This window comes from Danio rerio, chromosome 22, assembly GCF_052040795.2.
Source record: "Danio rerio strain M-AB ecotype USA chromosome 22, GRCz13ab, whole genome shotgun sequence".
Lineage (NCBI taxonomy): Eukaryota > Metazoa > Chordata > Actinopteri > Cypriniformes > Danionidae > Danio > Danio rerio.
The window spans coordinates 14,485,043-14,508,586 of NC_141042.1; the positions used below are offsets into that span (position 1 = coordinate 14,485,043).

The 23,544-nt window shown below is 36.3% G+C and overlaps 1 long non-coding RNA gene across 1 annotated transcript in view; it reads left to right on the forward strand.

Moving 5' to 3' along the window:
- Positions 1-1,349: 1,349 nt before the first annotated feature.
- Positions 1,350-23,544, forward strand: part of LOC147831526 (uncharacterized) — a 36,778-nt gene continuing 14,583 nt past the window's right edge. Inside the window, exon 1 of the long non-coding RNA XR_015521802.1 lies at positions 1,350-1,451. This is a non-coding gene — a long non-coding RNA (uncharacterized LOC147831526). The remainder of the gene's footprint in view (positions 1,452-23,544) is intronic.

Sequence of the window (23,544 nt, forward strand, 5' to 3'; positions counted from 1 at the left end):
CCTAAAATCTTGATTTCTTCTACTTGTTCTACTTGAAGTCTTCTACTTCTACTCTACTCTTCTACTTCTACTAAAATTGGTGCATTCTGCTAAATCTGTTTCCTTTCCAAATTTCATATAAACCGTTTTGTCTTCATTTACTTTACTCCCCGATCCCCAGATCCATGTGAGAGTTGCAGAGAACTAGCTGCCAGTTGCTTGTTATTGTGTCTACTATCAATTGTGATTATAAAAATGTGACTTTATTTCTAAGTTGTGAACATTTGTTAGTATATTTACACCCCTGAGGCAGAAGCATAGCCTTCATAAAATGTTAAGTCCAAAGGAATTAGATACGCTAATCCTCTAGTTATTAACTTTGTAAAGCCTTTATGGTAGTACTTATGAGTAGTGACACTTTTTTTTTTTTGCTTATGTCACCAACCTCTGGAAATACTCGACTCTGTCTTTTTGTGTCTGTGTGTGCACCTTTGTTTCTGACCTCCGTCCAGACCGCAAGCAGCTTTCTGCATCCCTAAGCACTCCAATAGAGCTGACTGCGAAAAATCAATTTACACTATATTTAAAATGCTAAATTAATTACAAGCTTGCAGAATGTTGAATGGCCACTATAAAAATCAAGACTGTTTTATTACAATCATAATTAAAGACGGTAAAAAAAAAAAAGCATGATCACTTGAATCATTGAATACGTTATGCAGAGCTAACACTTAGAATCTTAGTAGCAAATGCTGAATGCTTTATGAAGGACTGGGTAGACTAAATGCTGATTAGTAGAACCCACATTTCACCTGCAGCCATGATTCAAAACACCTGTTCACATTATTGTGTATATTGCTACACAGGACACCTTAAAAGACCATTTATACTTTTTCATCACACAGAATTTCCATAAAAACATCCAACTGGATTGTGTGATAATTGTCAGGAGGAGGAATCAGTCGAACACGTTTTATGTCACTGCAAGAAATTCATAATAGAAAGATAAATTAAAGAAAGAAATTATAAAGCAAAACTTCAGAAATCAGCATAAAAATTGTACTTGGAGGCTTTAACAATGAAAGTTTAGTGAACTATTTAAGGAAAACAGGATTAATTGACAGAATTTAAAAGAATAAAGATTTAGGTATATAAGTTTATAGGTTTTTATTTATTTATTTATTTATTTTTTCTTTTCCCGGGAGGTAGCTAACTCAGGCTCACACTCCAGTACAGTAGGTGGCGGTAATGCACTTAAACGTTGGTTGCCGACCGCCAAAAAACAGCAAAGAAAAAGAAAGAAGAATTTCCATAAGGTTTCAGAAGATGTTTATATATAATATAAAATGTAGGTTTTATGTCATTTACTAGATATTTCATTCACTTCTTAAGCTGGGAGTTGTCAAGAAGAGAAAACCAAATCTTCAAAATAAAGTTCCAACGACAAAAGGAAGTCATACAGCAACAACAGTGTGAGTAACTTGAGTTTCATTCACTTCTTTTTCAGTTGAAATTTTTATTTAACCTTAGTTTAAATCTCACGCAATATGCTTTCGAGTTGAATGATGACTTTTAATGTCCTTAAAATTTTTATAAGAACTGTTCTGTTCTGTTCTGTTATGGGGTGTGCACTACCTACCATAGAAGAGATTGCACAGGATCGAATGCTGGACAAATTTGTTAGTATAATGAACCACGATAGTCATCCCCTTTTTGATACAGTCCAAGCGTGTGCAAGCTCTTTTAGTACAAGATTAATTCAACCCCGGTGCTACAGAGAAAGATACAGGAAGTCTTTTTTACCAACAGTGATCAGATTGTATAACCAAAGTCATACCAGATGAATTGTGCTGAACTTGAATTAGATATGGGTATGTACAAGTGTTTACTCGTTGTTTTTGGAACCAAGGTGTGCAGTATGAAATGTAATCTTATTATTGTTTTTATATGTATGTAACTTATTTATCTATTTTTATTATGGAGAGCTCTGCTGTGACATGTGAATTTCCCTCCGGGGATTAATAAAGTCTAACTAACTAACTAACTAACTAATATTTTTGTATTAGTTTAAGTAAATTATTTTATGTAAATTAATTGTTTTGATATTCCTATACATTTCTTTTACTATTATAGTTTAAATAAATCACCAAATTCATTTGCAGTACTGAGTCAAAGCTTGGAAAACTGCAGTAGATGAAAGTGAAGGGCTTTTGATTACCAAAAAAGAAAGCAAATTAAAGCGAACAACTGCAGTTTGAGCAGCTGGAGACCCTGCTGCAAATATTTAGGTCTTTTCACAGGTGTCGAGGGCTCTGATGTGCTTGATTTCATTGTTTGCGATGTCTACGGTGATTATGTCAAGTGCCACTGACTAGATTTGTTACGGCTAGAAACAGCGCAGGTTTATAAATACTCCCTTGAGTCCTGTTAACAGTTTGCTTTCATCTTTATTGTGCATTCTTTGAAGTTTGGCAGCAGTATGTGTGCATGCGTGTGTGTGTGTGTGTGTGTGTGTGTGTGTCAAGTTGTCTATTAAGCTTTTCTTTATACTATCTGATGTACCCACGGTTCTCTGAATTAAGAAAAGCAAATTAGGTTAGTAATTTAGTATTTAGTTGATGTATATTGTTGAATTTCTTCCACATTTCATTTAAAATGTACACAAAAACTATTTCTAAATTTAAAGCAAGTATCCTTGAGATATTTCACCCAAAAAATGAAAATGACCTCATCATTTACTCTTGCTCGTGTGGTTTTAAATCTTGAGATCTTCTGTTGAACACGAAGATACATTGAAGAATGCTAGTTGCTAGGATATATTGAATTCTATTGTAGAAAAACATTACAAGGGAATTCAGTATGTTTTCATTCAAAGATGTGAATTAAACTTATGGACAAAACTGGAATATTGCATGAAGCACCTGCGAATTTCCATCCAATGAGTCAAAGAGAACAAAATGGTCTCTTTCTGATAAACTGGAATAATATAGTTAATATGAAATATACAATAAATAATATATAAAAAAGTACTTGCATCTCAGAAGACGAAATGCAAATGGACTTTGAGGCTCAAGAGCCGCTTAAGACAGTGCTGGGAGGTAATAATACCAAATCACTTACATGATGGGCTTTGGCTAGGAGATTTAAGGATGATCAACACAACATATTCATTTAATTTTTGTTTCCTGGACCGGGTTGCAAGGGCAGCAGTCTAGGGAGAGAATCCCAGGTTTTCCTCTCCCCTGACACTTCCTCCAGCTCCTCTGGTGGGTTCTTGGGGCATTCCCAGGCCAGCCGAGAGACATAGCCCCTTCAGCGTGTCTTAGGTCTTCCCCCCCGAAGCCTCCTCCAGGTGGGACATACCTGGAACACCTCCCTAGGTAGGCCTCTAGGAGGAATCCGAAACAGATGCCTGAGCCGCCTCAGCTGACTTCTCTCGATGTGGAGGAGCAGCAGCTCTACTCCAAGACCATCCCGGATGAAAGAGCTCCTCACCCTATACATAGGGGTGTGCCCTGCCACTACGTGAAGGAAACTCATTTCGGCCACTTGTATCCTAGATCATTTCCTTGCGATCATCACCTAAAGCTCATGACCATAGGTGAAAGTAAGAACATTTGCCTTTCGGCTCAGCTCTTTCTTTACCACAATGGACCAATACATCGTCCGCATACATCGATACACTGCTGCACCAATCCACCTGTCAATCTCACCTTCAATCCTTCCCTCACTCATTAACGAAACCCCAAGATTCTTTGGGTAAGGCATTTCTTCCAACCTGGAGATGGCAAAGCACGTTTTTTTCCGGTGGGGCATCATGACCAACACAACATTTGAGATATTTACAATGTCGTTATCCCATTAGTTTGTACATTAATGCTGTTCTGTCATGCTTATTTTTGTTGTCAAATGATCTGTAAAAACTGAATCGCTTTTCTGTTTTTGATCTACATGCAGGAATTTATTCGGTAAATGTGTTTCTATCGTAGGTTATGTATTTTATTTTTTTCTCTCAGATAAAAGTTTATCCCACTCAGTTGTGCGCCTAAAATTTTAATGCGCATTTTTAAAATGTTTGTACGTCTTGGCTTTTCCATTCAGCATTTCTTAATGGGTTATCTCAAAACGTGCATAAAGTAGGTGGTTAAAAACCAGCAATCAACATGTTTTCAAAATATATTCTTTAGTGTTCAACAGAAGACAGAAACTCGCATATTTTAAACAAGTGATGCATGAGCAAATGAAAACAGAATGTTCATTTTGGTGTTAAATATTCCTTTCATTGACATGAAAAAGAAAAGTGCTTGTTTTTATGAAGTTTCTAACTTCTGTCAGAGATAACAAAAAGACTCCTCTTTAAGGAATACATGAAGTAAGACGATTTAAAGGTGTCTTCTGCGGAAATATTAAGTTTTAAAAGCCGTTTGATGCATTTTCCTCACAATCTAATGGAGTCTTTTCATGCTGGTGGCTTCAAAGCACAAGGACTCTCTAAAGAGTAAAACCTTGGTAGAAGTAAAAGATGCAATGGAGGACGAGTTTCCAAACACTTCTGCACTTTTCTGTTTATTTTACATTTGTACACACTTCAAAATGTGACTGAGATCCAAGCACAAATGCAAACATAACCTGGTACAATGGAATAGAAATGGATCACCCTGGTGGGAAAAAAAAGTTATGCTTGTAAGGTAAGATTTAATGCTGGTTTGCATGTTATTGCCTGGTTGTTTGTGAGTCATGCTGGTCCTGACCAGCAAAGAACCATCTTAAATTAGCTCATGGTGAGCAAGAACCATCTTATCCCTCCTTTTAACTCTCCTCAAAAATGACCATCACCATTTTAACAGCAGAAAAAAAATGTAAATGTTTTTTTTTTTATCATGAAATTTGATTACTTTTTCTCAAATGACCCCGCCATTATAAAAAATTTGAACCATTTTCTATTTTTATATTGGCATAAATGTTGTACAATAATTGTGTTGGTCAATTCTGGTCCATCAGCTACTGAATTTAGGTGAAGTTTTACAAACTAATTTCGAGAGGAGCATGTGATATGATTGACCACAGCTGGTCCCTATCAGTAACCATTAGCTAACCAATCAAATTATTTCAAATATAACATAAATACCCCCCCCCCCCCCCCCCATAACATAAATAGTCCCATGCAGAGAGTCGGCGATTCAAATCCAGCTCGAAGTGGGTTGGGTGGTGTAGGACTGGCGGACTTACATTGGCACAGACACATTCAAGTAGCTTTAGCATTAGAAAACAGAAACCTTGACCTTAGTTAAAACAAGTGTCACTGCACTTATACTGCACACTGATGAGAGAAAACCTAAACCTTCACAAAGTTAGTGATGAACAATTTTGTTTTGAGACTTGGTGCAAAATACATTATAAATTATATTTTGCTGCTTCATTTTTGTGCTTTATTGAATTGGGGTAATTTTTGACCCTTAGGACAAACAGAATATACAGAATTCTAAGACCACACAAGGGCTAAACTAACAATACAGCACCAAAACTTACCTTACCTTACCAGCTATATATAGCAACAAGGTGGCTCTGTGACCGCTGGTTTCATTCCTGGCTGGGTCAGTTGACATCTCTCTGTGGACTTTGAATGTTCTCCCCGTGTTTGCTTTACTTTTTTCCTCTGGGTGCTCCGGTTGCCCCACAGTCTGAAGACATGCGCTAAAGGTGAATTGAATAAATTAAATTGGCCTTAGTGTATGTATGTGAATGAGTGTGTATGCATGTTTCCCAGTTCTGGGTTGCAGCTGGAAGGGCATTCGCTGGGTAAAACATATGCTGGATAAGTTGGCGGTTCATTCCACTGTGGTGACTCTGATAAAAAAAAGGACTAAGCCAAAGTAAAATGAATACATATCTATTTTTTTTAGCAATTCTTAGCTTTGTTAATAAAAAACAAAAGGTAGTTGGCTCTGTTCATAAAATATTCCTGTCATGCTGAACACCTTTCCTTTTTAATAAGCCCACATTCCTGCTAATGATCAAACAAATACATCACTCTGATAGCATAATTGTCTGTCACAGGCATCCTTTGCGAAATTAGGTTAATTAAACGTTAGGCCAATGCATTACGCATGATAATAGGCATCTGACACTGAGAGCTTGTGCGTATTTGCTGCAGCGACGCAAGGCCACACAGCGGGAAATGGAAGGGAAACATTCCAGGTGGTTGCTTGGATACGGGTGAATGCTTGAGGCTGATTGGCTTAGGGTGAAGAGGTCACTTTGTGAAGAAGCTGAACAAAACTTCTAATGCACAGAGAAGACTAAAGTAACGTGGAGCTGATACGATTTGTGGTTTAAAGGGTGTGTTTATATAATAAATATGTATATTGTTCATATAGTAATTCTTACTTATTAACACTATTTATTTGGTCCAACATGGCAATTGAAAATATGGCTATGAAATACAACACACTTGTACATAGACATGTTTCTAAATAATATTGGAAACAAATTAAATTTAACTGCATTTGTTGTTCTAAAGAAATGCACTTTTTTTGTAACTTTAAATGTACCACCTACTGGATTCTTGATTGTTGCAAGACTTATTTACTTCCAATGATTTTTAGACATAAAAAAAAAAACATTCTTTTATCGTATGTGTTGTCATAAGCACACTTGTTTAAAGAAGCAAGTGGTTTGACTGTTTACTGCCATTTGTTATTTATATTTACCCCAAAGGCAAATGAATAAAAAGCTATACAAGCACAGAAAATAGCTTTCTTTTAAATTAAAAATAAGGTGAATATACACTCACCGGCCACTTTATTAGGTATACCTTACTTTGACCAGGTTGGACCCCCTTTTGCTTTCAGAACTACCCAAATCCTTTGTGCCTTAAATTGAACAAGGTACTGGAAATATTCCTCAGAGATTTTGGTCTATACTGACATGATGGCATCAACAAAAATGAAACCACATCCCAACGGTGGTCTATTGGATTGAGATCTGGTGACTGTGAAGGCCATTTAAGTACAGTGAACTCATCATTTTCAAGAAACCAGTCTGAGACGATTCACGCTGTATGACATGGCGTCTTATCCTGCTGGAAGTGGCCATTAAAAGATGGGTACACTGTACAATACTCAGGTAGGCTGTGGCGTTGACACGATGCTCCATTGGTACTAATGGGGCCAAATGCGCCTGGAAAATATCCCCCACACTATTACACCACCACCAACAGCCTGAACTGTTGATACAAGGCTGGATGGATTGATTCTTTCATGTAGTTGATGCCAATTTCTGACCCTACCATCCGGATGATGCAGCAGAAATCGAGACTCATCCGTTACACTCACCCCCCTAAACCTCACTCCCATCCGGGTCATGGCACCAATGTAACTCCACCGGTCCTACACCGCCCAACCCGCTCCGAGTTGGTATCGAACCGGCGACGTTCCGCATGGGAGTCGGTTGCTCTAACAAGGAGGCTAAAGACCATGGCCTCTAGCATATGTCGCTAGAGCACCTTTAGAGGTCAGAGGAGTGAGGTTTACCTGCACAGCACACACTAGCTGGCCTCCGGTACACAGGCAACGTTTTTCCAATCTTCTATTGTCCAATTTTGATGAGCCCTTGTAAATTGTAGCCTCAGCTGACAGGAGTGGCACCCAGTGTGGTCTTCTGCTGCTGTAGCCCATCCACCTCAGGGTTGGATGTGAGACATGTGATTCAGAGACACTCTTCTGCATACCTCTGTTGTAAAGAGTGGTTATTTGAGTTACTGTTGTCTTTCTATCAGCTCAAACTGGTCTGGCCTTTCTCCTCTGAACATCAACAATTCGCGCCAAAAGAACTGCAGCTCACTGGATATTTTCTCTTTTTTGGACCATTCTCTTTAAACCCTAGCGATGGTTGTTCGTGAAAATCCAATGTAGATCAACAGTTTTTGAAATACCCATACCAGGTCCACTGGCACCAACAACCATGCCACTTTTAAAGTCACTTAAATCACGTTTCTTCCCCATTCTGATGCTCTTTTTGAACTGCAGCAGGTTGTCTTTATTATGTCTACATGCCTAAATGCATTGAGTTGTTGCCATAACATTGGCTGGTTAGAAATTTGCATTAACGAGCAATTATATTATTTTTTCAATACAAAAATGAATATAATCGTTTAAATTATTCATTCATTTTCTTTTCGGCTTAGTCCCTTTATTATTCCAGGGTTGCCACAGCGGAATGAACCGCCAACCTATCCAGCACGCTTTTACGAAGCGGATGTTCTTCCAGCCGCAACCCATCTCTGGGAAACATCTAAACACACACACACACACACACACACACACACACACACACACACACACACACACACACACACACACACACACACACACACACACACTCATACACTACGGACAATTTTAGCCTACTCAATTTACCTGTACCACATGTCTTTGGACTGTGGGGGAAACCGGAGCACCCGGAGGAAATCTTTGCGAACGCAGGGAGAACATGCAAACTCCACACAGAAACGCCAACAGAGCTGAGGCTCGAACCAGCAACCTAGCGACCTTCTTGCTGTGAGGTAACAGCATTACCTACTGCGCCACTGCATCGCTCGTTTAAATTATATTGCCTGTTAAATATAATTTAAGTTGTTTTTTTTATTATAACTTATGAGTATCTACACTGAGAAAAATGATTCACTTGATTTATTTCATGTTTTAAGTGATTGTTCACCATTTATATGGGCTGAATTTAAACAAAGGAATTACATTTTAGTAATGTTCAACTTTAATTTGTTTCTTTAAATTTAGCTTATATAAACTGTATGCAACAATTAGCAAAGAACCATTTTTTCTAGTGTAGGCTACCTCACAAATAAGCAGCTTGCAGTGCTAGCACATTAAACTCGTAATTCGACTAGTTTGTGTGTTTAGCTCTAGAAAAAAAGTGTGCTATTAGCCTATAAAACCGAGAACGTTTCTTTTTTCCCTTAATAATCGTTTTCTTCAACCTCCTCTATGACAACCGCTCAACAAATATACACACAGCTGTTTGTCAGCCGTATGTGAGCATTAACCGTTTCCTTTAAAGGACAGAAGCGCGCCAACACGCACTCACAGCCTGAGGTAAGGGGACGAATTTAAATTTCCTTTCACTGAATTGAATATCCAGCATCCTGTGAGTCATTAACACCCGTTTGTCTCCGAGCAGCAATGAAAGGTGAGTAAACAGCCTCGGTTTAGTACCCAATCTTGCAGGAAAACGGCCTTTAAACGTCTCCCGCGGGAGACGCGAACGTTACGTTCAGGATCGTTCAGTGCTGTGAAGGTGAATAATGAGCAGGTGGATAAACGGATGCGGAATGGAAAGTTACTATGAAAGAATGAATGAGAGAGCTCGTCTTGTCCTTGCTCTTAAAGTAAAGCCCCTTAATTAACATTTCCACATCCCAGAGAGTGAAGAGGACAGATAACAGTTCAAAGAATAAATCAATATCTCCTTCTGCTCCTCTCTGTGTGGATGAATCAATCTTCAGCAAAAGTTGCTAACGGTTGAATGAAAAGCAAAACAAACCACTAGATTTAAGTCTTTATTTAACGACACTAACTCCTGTGTCTGTGATAGACTATGATTGTGCAAGTTCAAACTGTAATACAATACAGATGTTATAATAACTAGAATAACTAATGTTATTCAAAAGTAATCCAGTAATTTAAAAGTATTTACAAGTAATCGATATCTCCTTCTGCTCCTGTCCATGGGGATCAATCTTCAGCAAAAGGTTGAACGAAAAGCAATACAAACCACTAGATTTAAGTGTAAGTCTTTATTAAACAACACCCGCATAACTCCTGTGTCTTTGATTTGGATCAGTGTTGTCCAAGTCCAAACTGTAATGCATTACAGATTACTTTTACTGTTATTTAAAAGTAATCCATTATATTACAATACTCTCTCAGAATTGTAATGTTATGTGTATTTCTATTTCATTTGTTACAGAAATAGGCCAAAAGTAGACAAAATGTCAGTATTTAAACAAAACACTTGAACAATGTTGTATTTGCTGATTTGTGTAGTACTTTTATTGTTGCACATGATGTTCTACTACATTAAGCCATCATTTTTTATTTTTTATTTTTTTTTTACATTTAAATAAAAAAGAGAAAAATGGCTCATGGCTTAATGACCAGGGAAAATGTGGCTCCCATGGCCAGACCAGTTAAGATATTGACCTTATTCTTTCACATAAGAGCGGATGCAACCATTGGAACATTTAATTGGCTTGAGACTTTGTCTCATTCACTTCCATTGATTTTTATCCATTAAAACGGCTTGTTATGCTGCTTGAGGTTGCAAACCAGTATTTTCTTATTAATACAAGTAGTTTGGCTTTCTTAATACAAAATGCAACATTAATGCAAATGTTTGTAGATTTAAATGTTTGTTTAGTGTCTTTTGTTGTTCCTAGCCCTAAAATAATTGCAGTAAAGAGCTTGTTTATCTATCTATCTATCTATCTATCTATCTATCTATCTATCTATCTATCTATCTATCTATCTATCTATCTATCTATCTATCTATCTATCTATCTATCTATCTATCTATCTATGCACATCTTTTTTGACTTATAACATCACTAATATAATACATATGAATAATCATTAAATAGCAACCCAAACTAGTTGTACGAGCCACCACAGTTGTTTAAAAGATGAATGCTCTTAAATTTTTCTTCTTTTATTTTTTAAATATTTCTCCCACAGATAATTTTACATGGTACCTTTTTTGTTCATTTACCATGGTAATATCCAATTTTGTGAAACACTATATAATTGAGTGGAATCATTTTTGTATATGGAGTTATTAATATATTATTAATTTGGGTGGAAAAAAGTGTTCAACTAGTGCGACTGATAATTAATCAGTACTACACTGAATTAAATGATGTCTGCAAAATTTTTGAAAATAATTTGTGTTAAATTTAAACAAACAAATTAAATTTAGCAATGTTCCTCTTCATTTGTTTGTTTTTAATAATGCAAACAAATTGTTTACAACCACTTAACTTTTAAAAATTTAATAAATCCAAGTAATCATCTTTGATTTTTTTTCCAGTGTAGATGAACACCTTTTTCCACCCAAATGAATACCCTGGTATTGCTACCCTTTATTTGCTCATCTACCATTTGTAGTTTTTTGACCCACCTTGTAATTTTCATGCAATTAATAAGATAATAAAATATCATTAAACAAACTACCTAAGTATTGTCTTTCTTGTAGCACAATTTGCGCATATGATGCATAATGAAATAATTGTGCACAGTTTCTCTAAAAGCTTTCAAATTTCAGAAAACATTTGCATTTTAACAAACCATTTTGACCTTTTTTTTATCATAAATATTTTAGTAAAACAAGCATCTTCCCTCTGTTTGTTTTCTCCATTCACTAATATCTGTGATCTCGCGAATCAGTGGCAGGCAAGCGACGCTCACTCAATTCCAATTTCATGAGGTGTCCACATCGTGTTTGCAGAGTTGGCCGACAGATCTCATTTCCATAATTACACCGCGCACGCTTAAAAAAGATTGCCGACAATGGTATGAAAAGAAATGCACCCAGAAACCTGCATCATTTCATCTGCAGGAAAAAAAAAACAGCCAGTTTGAGATGGGGAAAGATTATTTTTATGCCCTAAGAACAACGCAATCATATCAAGGCGAACAGAGAAAAACAGCACCATTATATCTAACAAAAATTACCTTTCCTTGATGTATTGTTTGAATAAAACATACTTTCTTCATGTTAATATACAGTACTGTACTGTGAAGTATTATCAGATGATATTAAAGAATATTGGTTAATTGGCAAATATGCCAAGCAGTAAAAAGTTACTGCCTTAAATGATCAAGTTTATTTACTAAATTCAACTTGCGTAAAGTGCCTTAAAATCCATATGAACAGGAAGTTGTCGCAGACTTGTATTTCAGTATAATGACATATTTTCAACTCAAATGAATATTGATTAGGGGGGCGGGGTTTATTTTTGAGCTCCTCTCATTTTTCACTCTTGGCAAACTGGGCTGCACATCATATTGTTTCAGCATTGATGTCTCAATGTGATCATTCGCAATAGTTACACCGCAGGATCTGCAATGTCTGCAATAGGAATTATAGCTAACCAAGAACCGTATTGTTGAGTGATTGTGAAGCTTAACCTTAACAGAGTACTTGTTTGATTTGTTTTTAAGGCCTATAACTGTATGATTTCAAGTGCTTTTAAATCATTTATGTACAAGAAATTGTAATATTTTAAGTTTCATACAATGAAGACTGGCAGCACGGTGGTGCAGTGGGTAGCACTGTTGCCTCACAGCAAGAAGATCGCTAGTTCGAGTCCCGGCTGGGTCAGTTGGCATTTATGTGTGCATTTTGCATTTTCTCCCTGTTTTTGGTGTGGATTTCCTCTGGGAACTCTGATTTCCCACACAGTCCAAAGACATGCGGTACAGGTGAATTGAATAAGCTAAATTGGCAGTAGCATATGTATGTGAATGTGAGAGTGTATGGGTGTTTCCCCGAACTGGGTTGTGGCTGGAAGTGCATCCGCTGCATAAAATATATGCTGGATAAGTTGGTGGTTCATTCGCCCTGTGGCGATCCCAGAATAATAAAGGAAATAAGCCGAAAAGAAAATGAATGAATGAACAATGAAGACTATGCAGTTTTATTTGCATACATTTGATTATTCAACGTCTACAGTTATACTCACAAAAAAGGCTATAAACACATCACAATATAAAGTTCCAAATTGAGCTATTCGAGTCATCTGGTGACATCATTATATTCATATCTCAACAAATATTGCAAAGAAAATCTGATTTGTGCTTTTGACATGCACTGTCAACCCTGGGACATTATAAAGACAGGTGTATGCCTTTTCAAATCATGTCCAATCGACTGAATTTACCACAGGTGAACTCCAATTAAGCTGCTGAACCTTCTCGAGAATGATCAGTGGAAACAGAATGTACCTGAGCTCAATTTAGACTTCATGACAAAGGATGTGAATACTTTATATACATGTGATTTGTCAGCTTTTTTATTTTTAATAAATAAATAAATTTGCAACAATTTCGAAAAAATCTTTTTTCACTTTGTCATTATGGGGTATTGCATGTAGAATTCTGCAATAGTATCTGGATGCAGCCTTTATGATGCAAGCTGAGATTTCATCACACAATGCACTCAAATGGAGCGAGTGACATCACTGTGAGGGGTAGGGTTAGGGATGGGGTTAGGTGAGCCCATTAAAAAGCATTGGATGCAGCTCAGGTTGCACTGCGCCAGGTCTGTATCCAGACCCGGAAATAAGCGACTTATATAATAAGTCTTATATACTTATATATAAGACTTATATTATAAGCGTAATATAAAAAAAATGTGGGAAAAAGTGAAGCGATATAAATACTTTCCGGATGCACTGAATATTTTGATATCATCATCATCATAAAGACAATGATTTATTGCCATATAAAACTGTTGGGTTACTTTTTTTAATAAATAACTTTTTAACCCAACTTTTAAAAATCCCCATTATGTCCATATTTTACCCATACAATATATAAAAAATAATAATAGAACCTTTAGATCTCTAATCATAAGGAAAAACAAGGAAACTATTGACTTTATTCTCAAATGCTGAAGTGTGCTAGTTTTTGCGATTGTTTTAGAACTTCCGATTTCGTAATAACAAAAGACTGTTTTAGTGAAGGTTTAATTTCTGCATTATACCAGATGCTGGTGTCAGCATCAAAGGAATCTTCAAATTGTAAATTGGAAGCTTGGAGATTAGATCTTGAGGAGGATATTTCTACAGAGGACTGGATGAAGATGTGCGAGGAAGCTCAATCACTAACAATGAACACTCGTCTAAAACTGTTACAATATAAATGGTTGATGAGGATTTATATAACTCCAGTTTTATTGCATAAATATAATGAAAATATTCCAGATACTTGCTTGAGATGTAAGGACCAAAAAGGAACGTTGTATCACAGTATATGGGAATGTAAAGGAATACAGAACTTTTGGAAATGTATGAAAGAAATTATAGAAAATATTCTTGAGGTTTCCATACCAATGTCTCCTTTAATTTTTTTATTTCATTTATATCCCAAGGAGATCAAGTTAAAAAAGATGGAGCAAATGTTTTTGAATATATGTATTCTACAAGCGAAACGGCTTATTTCTTTAAATTGGAAAAGTATATGTACACCAACTATAGGTTGTTGGCTGAAAGAGATGGTGACAAACATGAAAATGGAAAAAATAACTTATATGATAAGAAAAAGATATATAATTTTTTATAGAGTTTGGGGACCTTTTACGCTGTTTTTAAAAGGTGGTGGATTTGGAAATGTTTTACTAGAAGATTAGTAATAGAGGTGATATTGTATTTTGATGTAAAATACTGAGAAGCCTTTTGTTTTGTTTTTGATTTGTTTGTTCGTTTGTTTGTGTTTGAATTGACACATGGAAATGTGTATGTACATGTTACTTAAAATATAATAAAAAGGAATTAAAAAAAAAAAAGAACTTCCGATTTAGCATGGGAGAAATGACTAGAAATAATAAACGTCAGGAAACAGTCAAACTACTTGCTCTACAAACAAGTGTGTGCAGGAATATACAGGCAATGAAGAATAATGGTATAGGAAAATATCAGTTTGCAGCATCAAGCAGCGTAGTAAGCTGTTTTAAACGTCTAAAAATGAATGGAAGTGAATGAGACCGTAAGTGTTGAGCCTAAGAGGTTCACATGGCTGTGCGTGCTCCTATACGTGAAAAAGGTCAACAGTTTAGGTTTAACTTCAGTGAACTGCAGTCTATTGTAGTGTTATATAGCCTGTAGAAAACTATAGGATTATATTGTTTGTTTTTATTAGTATAGTTGTTTTTACAATGGCAAATATATGATAACTACAACAGATTAATTCAAGTTATTTACTATAGTATGGTTCAAAAACACTACATAAACTATATAAATCCACAAAATTACTACAGTATTTTTGTTCATAGGCTGTTCGACTTTACTACAGCAACACTGATTTCAGTCTCATCTCATTTGCTTTTAATTTGAGAAATCATCCCCAAGGTCAGGTCATAAGGCCGGCGGACGTGTGTAAAAAATGATCTGCAAACCGCTGGTATTTTTTTTTTCTTCCCTCCGTGTGTGTGTATGTGTGAGAGAGATAAATGAGCTCTCTTGTGCCCACAGTTTGTCACAGACACGACCCTTCAGGCCTTACTCTCACATCAGCTGATTAAATATGTATTTCATGCCGGCCTTTGTTCCTCACAGGCTTCCAGTGACGTGCTTTGATTTGTCAGACGATGAGGCACAGTAGACTGTCCCGTGCTTCAGGGGATCGACTTGTGACTTTGTGTGTGGTAATGATGTTTCACAAAGTCTACGTGTGCCTGAAGTTTGTGCGGGTCAAATAGAGACCAGTATTTGACATTGATCTGGCTCAGTGGTTAGCACTTTCGCCTCACATCAAGAAGGTCACTGGTTTGAGTCCCAGCTGGGTCGGTTGGCATTTCTGTGTGGAGTTTGTGTTTGAGTGGTTTTCCACCGGGTGCTCCGGTTTCCCCCACAGTCCAAAGACATGAATTGGATTAAATAAATTGGCCCTAGTGTGTGTGTGTGTGAATGAAAGTGTATGGGTTGTAGCTGGAAGGGCATCCGCTGCGTAAAACATGTGCTGGAGTAGTTGGCTGTTCATTCCCCTGTAGTGACCCCTGATAAATAAGGGACTAAGCTTTAGAAGAATGAATGAATGAATTTAAAGTTAATGTATTTACAAACAATTAGCAATACATTTACAGATTTGATCATCTTGGTTAAAGCTAAATAATGAAAATACAGATGTTTGCAGTTAGTTCTTGTAAGCTCACAGTGCACTAATTAATTTTAACAAGCGCAGCTTTTAATAATGCACTAGTTATGCTTAAATTCACATGAATTATGATTAATAAATGTTGTACGAGTTTTGTTCATAATTAGTTTGCTTTGTTAAATACATTAATGTATCCCATTAACTAATGGAACCTTTTTGTAAAGTGTGTCCAAAATGACAAATGGCATTTCTCTTTTAGTCTTAAATATTTAATAAATATTGGAAAGAAACATAAATATTCAAATTAATAACTAACAATGAATAATCAATAACTTAAGTTTTGACCAATAAAATTTAATTGTTTATTATGTAGTTTATTTCCTATTTTAAAATGTGTAGCATAATCGTTGAATGTAAGTGAATACATTTCAGTACATGCGTATTATATCTGACATCGGTATAAATTATTTTTAAAATGACATTAAATGTAGTTAGAAAACCAGCCTGATCTCACAAGGAAACTAAGTATTTTACATTTTGTCAGTTTAGTGGCTAATTTTGTACGAATTTGTACAAGTTCATTCGTATGAAAATGTACGATTTTAAAAAGGAGGCGTGGCACCTAACCCCATGCTTAACCCCAACCGTCATTGGGTGACGAGCAAATCGTACTAAATTGTAAGAATTAGATCGTCCGAATTCATACAAATTAGCCACTAAATCAAAAAGTTAAGAATTGCCGTGAGATTGCATTGTAGAAAACACAAAGTATAAGATTACAACTGAAAAGTTTAGATGCAAAAAACTCTAAAAGCCATTTGATATTTTCTTTTTAAATTAGCATTCATCTCCGACTCTTGTGTGTAGGCTCAGAAATTTTACTTTTATAGTGATGAATGAGTTCTTTTCATTGCTTTTGAAGTTAAATACTTGAACATAAACATAGGAGGTTGAGAAAAATGCTCATTTTAGGAGGAAATTTCAGATGGCATTTAGAGGTTTTTGCATCCGAACTCTTCAATTGTATTTAATTTGTATTTTAAGGGTGAAATCTATTTCGTTTTTTCCCTCCAAATCCTACAAATCCACACAAATAAAACTGTGCTCATTAGTCACACATTTATCAAAGCATGCATTTCTTATATTCTCTTGTGAGGTTTCGTTACACAACCTCCTCTTATACAGCTACTGTCACAGCATATTTACATTTAATCATTGAGAAGATGTGTTGTATCCTTGGGTAACTTACAAATGAGAAATCATGTGGAATGATTTATTTGAATACTCTCTCATTGGCATATGCAGCAGTATCACCTAATAAAACTGTGTTTATTTATTAAGTCCAGTAAATGATAGTAAATTATCTTTCACTATATACTTTTCAAGACACTTCTATACAGCTTAAAGTGATATTTAAAGGCTTAACTATAGGATATGTTAACTACAGGTAGGCAGGTTAGGCGAGTTATTGTATAATGATAGTTTGTTCTGTAGACTGTTGAAAAATAAAATAGCTTAAATGGGCTAATAATTCTGACCTTAAAATGTTTTTTTATTTTTTATTTATTTTCTAACTTATTTTTATTCTAGACAAAATAAAACAAATAAAATTATCTCAAAGAAAAATATGACCAGACATGCTGTGAAAACATCCTTGCTCTGTTAACATAATTTGGGAAACATTTAAAAAAGAAACATTCAAAGGGGGATAATAATTCTTACTTTATATCTAAAAAGTACATTAAATAGCAGTACTTTTTCCACACATGGACATCTGCAAACATGAATAAAATGCTGTATTATGCACTCCAGGCCAGTAGATGGCAATGCCACTTTATAAAGAGACACTCTGTGCCAGCATCGCTTATAATCCTGTAGTCCACCATTGTTTTGGCTGTCAAGGTCTTACACGTTTATTTACCGAGTACATAATATGCATGATGTCATTCATTTCACAAAATCCCACTTTGAGTTTACACAAAGATTATAATGGTATTATTCTCAAACTCATTTTTAAAAATTACATTATCAGGCTCCTATAAATGAACAGACAATAGTCTTCCATTTTCAGTTGAAAACAACATCATAAAAAGAAATATCATGTAAACACGACCTCAGATTAGCGCTGCTGAGCTAAATGAAAGTATCAATTATTGCTAAGTGTCTCATTCCAGTTTTTGGCTTGATTCATCACAGTTTGGCACCGGCAATTATACATGTTACTTAAACGAAACTCTCATTCAGTCTCAACTAAGAGGTGAGTGCCAAGACAATGAGCGTTTTGCATTCAGTAAATTGATTACAAAGTTAATCATAAAGCAGAGGGAAAAATTAGCAAGCAAAGTCTCAAGATGCCTGGATTCCTTTCCAGTATTTAATTTTGGATCTGCATTCAAAATATGCACATTAGGGTTATTACTTTTTATTTTTCTCTCTATATTCACAATACAGACAGACTTCTAAGGCCTTGCATGAATATGTGTGCCGAGTCACGTATGAGGCGCTTGCTAACTTTAAGCACGCTACAAACTTGATTCCATCTGTTTGAAAAGCAGAATAATGAGTTTGAGAAGTGTCTCTGGTGTGCGCTTGCATCTGTTGTGATAAACATGAGTTCCCTGCTTGGCCAAGCTTTGTGGATAACAGGTGGACTGTAATACACCTGAGCGAGTGTAGAGAAAAAGAAAGAGATCAGGAGATATTATCGTGCTGGGAAAGAGAGAAACAAGAAATTAGCAATAAAGATTTGGGCAGTTATGCAAGATTACAATGAAACTTTGCAGGCAAAATGAAATGTGAATATTGTACTAATGTATATAAAAATAATAATAATAATAATAATAATAGTAATAGGTTTTATTTACATAGCACCTTTCCAGAGCTCAATGGCACTTTACAAAGAATGTTACAAAAGAGATACCACAAGCAGACATGAAAAGTAACAGTAAACAGTTATAGAGATAACATTAGGTACACAAACATACAGGAAGTCAAATACTATAAACTGGAAATACAAAACAAGACCTAAGAGACAAATAAGCAGAGTGCAGGCGGATCAAATAAAGTGGTCAGTTTGTCAGATCAGAAGTGTAGCATTCAGAAAACAAATGAGTTAAGTAAAGATTTGAATTCTGAGATATTATTAACAGAACGGAGTGACCGTGGTAGAGTTCCAAAGTTTGGCTGCAATAACACTAAATGATCTGGCCCCCTTTGAAGAGAGGCAGTATCAAGGGACAGCAAGAAGGCCAAAGTCAGAGGAACGTAATGAGCGAGAAGGGGTGTAGGGGGCAAGAATGTTGCAAAGGTGAGAGGGAGCTAGGTTATTTAAGGATCTAAATGCACGGAGGAGAATTTTGAACTTAATGCAGTATGCAAATGGGAGCCTATGGAGGTCGTATAAGATTGGGATTATATGAGCAGAACGTTTAATAAACACAGTGATATATAACGGTGCTAATAACTTGATTCTGATTGGCTGATAAAGGGGCTATTCACAAATAATTAACTCTGCCATGTTACCATTAAACAAAATCATTAGAATGCCCACTTGCTACATGTAAATAGAAGCTTGTAGCATTTACCCTGTCTCTGAGATCCTTGGTCAACCGCTTTAGAACTGATATTAATGTGTGGTGCTGCGTGTAAAAGTTGAAACATGGCAATCATGTGTGAGGCACAGCAAAAGATGAAATACACAAGTGTAACGTCATGCATTTCCATCAGTTGTGTTTACATAGAAAAACAACGAAGTGCATTGGAATGTGAAAAAAATATTTCTGTGTTATTGAACTTTTGTTATACTGCGTTCACACCAGACGCATCAAGCGTGAGTGATTTACATGTTAGGTCAATGCAAAGACACGAAAAGACATGATGTGTCGCGTTTTATGAATGAAGAAGCGCAAGTTGAACTTTTTACATGCTTGAGGTGCTTAACACACATTTCACGCAAATCACTCGAGTTGGAAAATCTGAACTTCCGTGGACATTCGCACCGTGTTAACCAATCAGGATCTTTCTCTTGTAGGGGCTGGTTATGATGTAGTACCTGTTGTTGGTGTTTATCAAACTGGGCTCAGCTCAGTAGGAAGCACCGCTGAAAGCTTCCATCATCCAGGTATAGTTTCTGGAGGAGGTGGATGCACTTCTGAATGGATCTAGTGGACTCCAGCATGGCGCCAAACAAATATATGCTGTTTTTCAGCCCTCCTAAAGCATATAATCACAGTTCTCTAAATAAAATCCATGTTAGCCATTTAGCAACAACGCTAGAATCCCGAGCAGACAGACGCCCTGTCGATGATGCAGATTCGTGTCTATTGTGAAATGAATTTCATGCGAATTAGTGAATTTCACATACGAATGGAGCAAGTAAACTGAACTCAAAATGTTCATGCGTCTATTTACGCATGAATATCGTGATTTATTCACGCGTTTATTCAATTTGTTCCGCGTCTGGTGTGAACACAGCATTAGATGTGCAATTTTTTTCAGGGAAACATTCAGCCAAAGTAGTTCCAGACAGGTCTTGACCAAATTACAGTTCCATTGCATTATACTGAATGATTTCAGTTATTTCATCTTTGAAAAATAAAACAACATGTTTAGGCGTGGTAACCTTTATAAAAGCTGAAAAATAGATTCTGGTTTGTTGAATTATTGGATAAATTCTATAATTAGTTAATTATATTAGATAATAATTATTAGTTTAATTATTAGATGATTAATACATCAATTAGGATGCATACAGCTTTATGGTGTTAAAATGTAAGTACTTTCAAAATAGCTTCTAGCTAGCAGAACTGACTGAAACACAAAAGAGCTTTAATTTAAGACCGCAGTGGTTCCAGGAGGTTGATCTCCCTGATTTAATGTATGAACGACTGATCACTGATCATGTCTTTGCTGATCTAACAGCGTCATCAAATACAAAATCAATGAGCCTCGCGGGAGCTGAAACCAATTAGCATCACATCCCATTCAGGCCTGTTGCTCTCCGCATGCTAATGTACCTGATCCTTACGCAAGAGCTCTTGTGTGCAAAACAGACGGGGGATGAGACGATTCCACTTATAGCAAATTTGTATGTCGAAGCACATTAACGTAAGAGGCAGCTTCGCATTCGGGAGAGCGAGAGCGTGTCTTAAGGGAGATAAAAATGAAATGGAAGGGTCTGTTTGCTCTCTGTTTTTGTGGAGGAACCTCAAAGGAGCTCCACGAGGAGGTGCTGGGGTCTGTAGAGAACAAAGAGTGCTAGATGTTATGAAGCAGCTGGAGTTATATTAGCCCTGAGGATTAAGTCCCCTGGCATCTCTCAAATATTCAGCTGGAAATTATTTGTAAGAACCAAAATCCGCCACTGGTTTTGTCTAGCATGGAAAACTTTGCTTTGTTCTTTTGGAAAGAATGTGAAAAATGTAAAGCAATGATGTAGATATTGAGCTGAAGTTTTGTAATTTAGTTGCTTGTTTCTTAACTACCATCCATTTTGCTTAAATTTAACTTTAGTTGCATAATAATAAAAATGATGATGATGATAATAATAATAATAATAATAGATATTTTATTTATTAAATCAGTAAACGGAGATGTAATTAAATAGTAATTAATTAGTGTAATGGAAGATAGGAGAACATAATTGGTCTATATCAGGGATTTTCAAAGTCTAAGACAGTGGGCCTCCCTTTTGACACAACTTCTCCATTGGCGCCCCCCTCCTCCCAAACACGCGCACGCACACACACACACACACACACACACACACACACACACACACACACACACAAACACACACACACACAAAAAATTCTGGAGGTTTTCCTGCTACCTCATCATGCTTGATTTCAAGGTGTCGCCGAAGTTTAGCGGGTGTCATGCTGTCATTAGCCAAAATATCTTGACAAACCACACATAAAGGTCGTGGTTCATCAACTGGTCCTGTCCACGTAAATCCTAAACTCAAATACTTATCATCATATTGTCGTCTTTTGGGTTTAAGCCCTGAACTTGAAGGCTTTGAATCGGGGGGTCTCAGAAACCGATCCATTGTATTAGCAGGCATATACATGTATTGGCAGGCTTGACAAACAGAAGCGAATTCACAGCTATGGCCTTCTGGGTAAAAAAGGTTTTCTTATTTTTGACGTATTATTATTTTTAGCTTTGTTTAATTAAAACGTTTAAAAAAAATAAAAAATGCATATAATAATTAAACTTAATAATTATATTTTTGTTATATAATATTTTTTCCCGCGCCTCCCCTGACATGCTCTGGCGCCCCCCAGGGGAGGCGTGCCTCACACTTTGAAAACCCCTGGTCTATATAATATAAAACTTGTCTGAAAGTGTAAACCATTTTTATAAAACTGACATTTGGAGGTTAAATACTTGAAAAAAAATATAAGATGAGTGGATTGATATATTAATAAGATAAATATGTTAGATTTAATACAATCTCACAGCACTTTTTAATTTTTCCTTTTGACTCAGTGGCTAATTTGTATGAAGTAGTGTAATCTTATTCATACATTTTTGTAGAATTTGCTCATTCCCCAATGATGGTTGGGTTTGGGGGGCAGACCTCTTTTTAAAAATGGTATACACTGGTAAAAAAAATTCAGAGGAATCTGTACAAATTAGCCACTTTTCTGACAATACACAAACATTGGGTGGGTTAGATTTGATCAGGGATGTCCAAACTCCAAGTTGATTTCCTGCAGAGTTTGGCTCCAACCCCATTTAGACACTGAACCAGCTAATCAAGCTCTTAACTAGTCATACTAGAAGCTTTCAGGTAGGTGCATTGATGCAAGTCGGAACTAAACTCTTCTGTACACCAGCTGTCCGGGACCAAGTTTGGATACCTCTAGTCTTGCGTAACCAGGCCGCAGGCTGAAGGTCTGGAAGCTTTGGTCGCATTGAATGGTCAAAGACCGCCCACTATGTTATATGACTGATAGGTTAAACAACTAATCATGTTTTGTTTTGTGCCGCGCCCTGCTAGTAGAATTGTCCTCAGAATAAAGATGCAGTCACACTAGAGTTTGAGCATGTGAAATTCTGTAGTACGGTGCTGCAAAAAGGGGCGGGATTAAACAAAATGATTAGGCATTTAAAAAACGATTGCAAGTGATTGATCCATATTTTAAATTTCTGTCCAGAGAGGTCATGTTTTGATCCTCGATTGGTCTCTTGGTCACTTGATGCGATTTTGCAGGTAAGAGTTCACCAAGCTTGAAATTTGCAACACAGCAAACGAGGTTGCGTTTCCGTTCTGACGCGTTTGCGTGTGCCAGCAGCTTAACAGTCCAAGACACAACTTCGCATTATTCACATACAAGCTTCTTTAAAAGTATACAGCAAAGACGCATCAATATGACTTGTCAGCAAAACATAAAGTAAATCAGTAGGACATGTAGACTTTGTTCTGATGTCTATCTGTGTAGTAGTAACAAAGTAGAAACTTCACTTCGGATTCAGCGGAATGAATCCCAATCATCCTACTTTTAAACATTTTATACCGTTTCTTCCCACTTAACGTCAATAAGGTTTCTCTTTGAATGTAAATTTAAGAATAACAATCCCAGACCTTTTGGTAGACCAGCTTAATGTATTGATAAGGTACAGTATGAGATGGTTCTATGTGGTTTAACACTAATCTTCAATCCACCACTTTGCT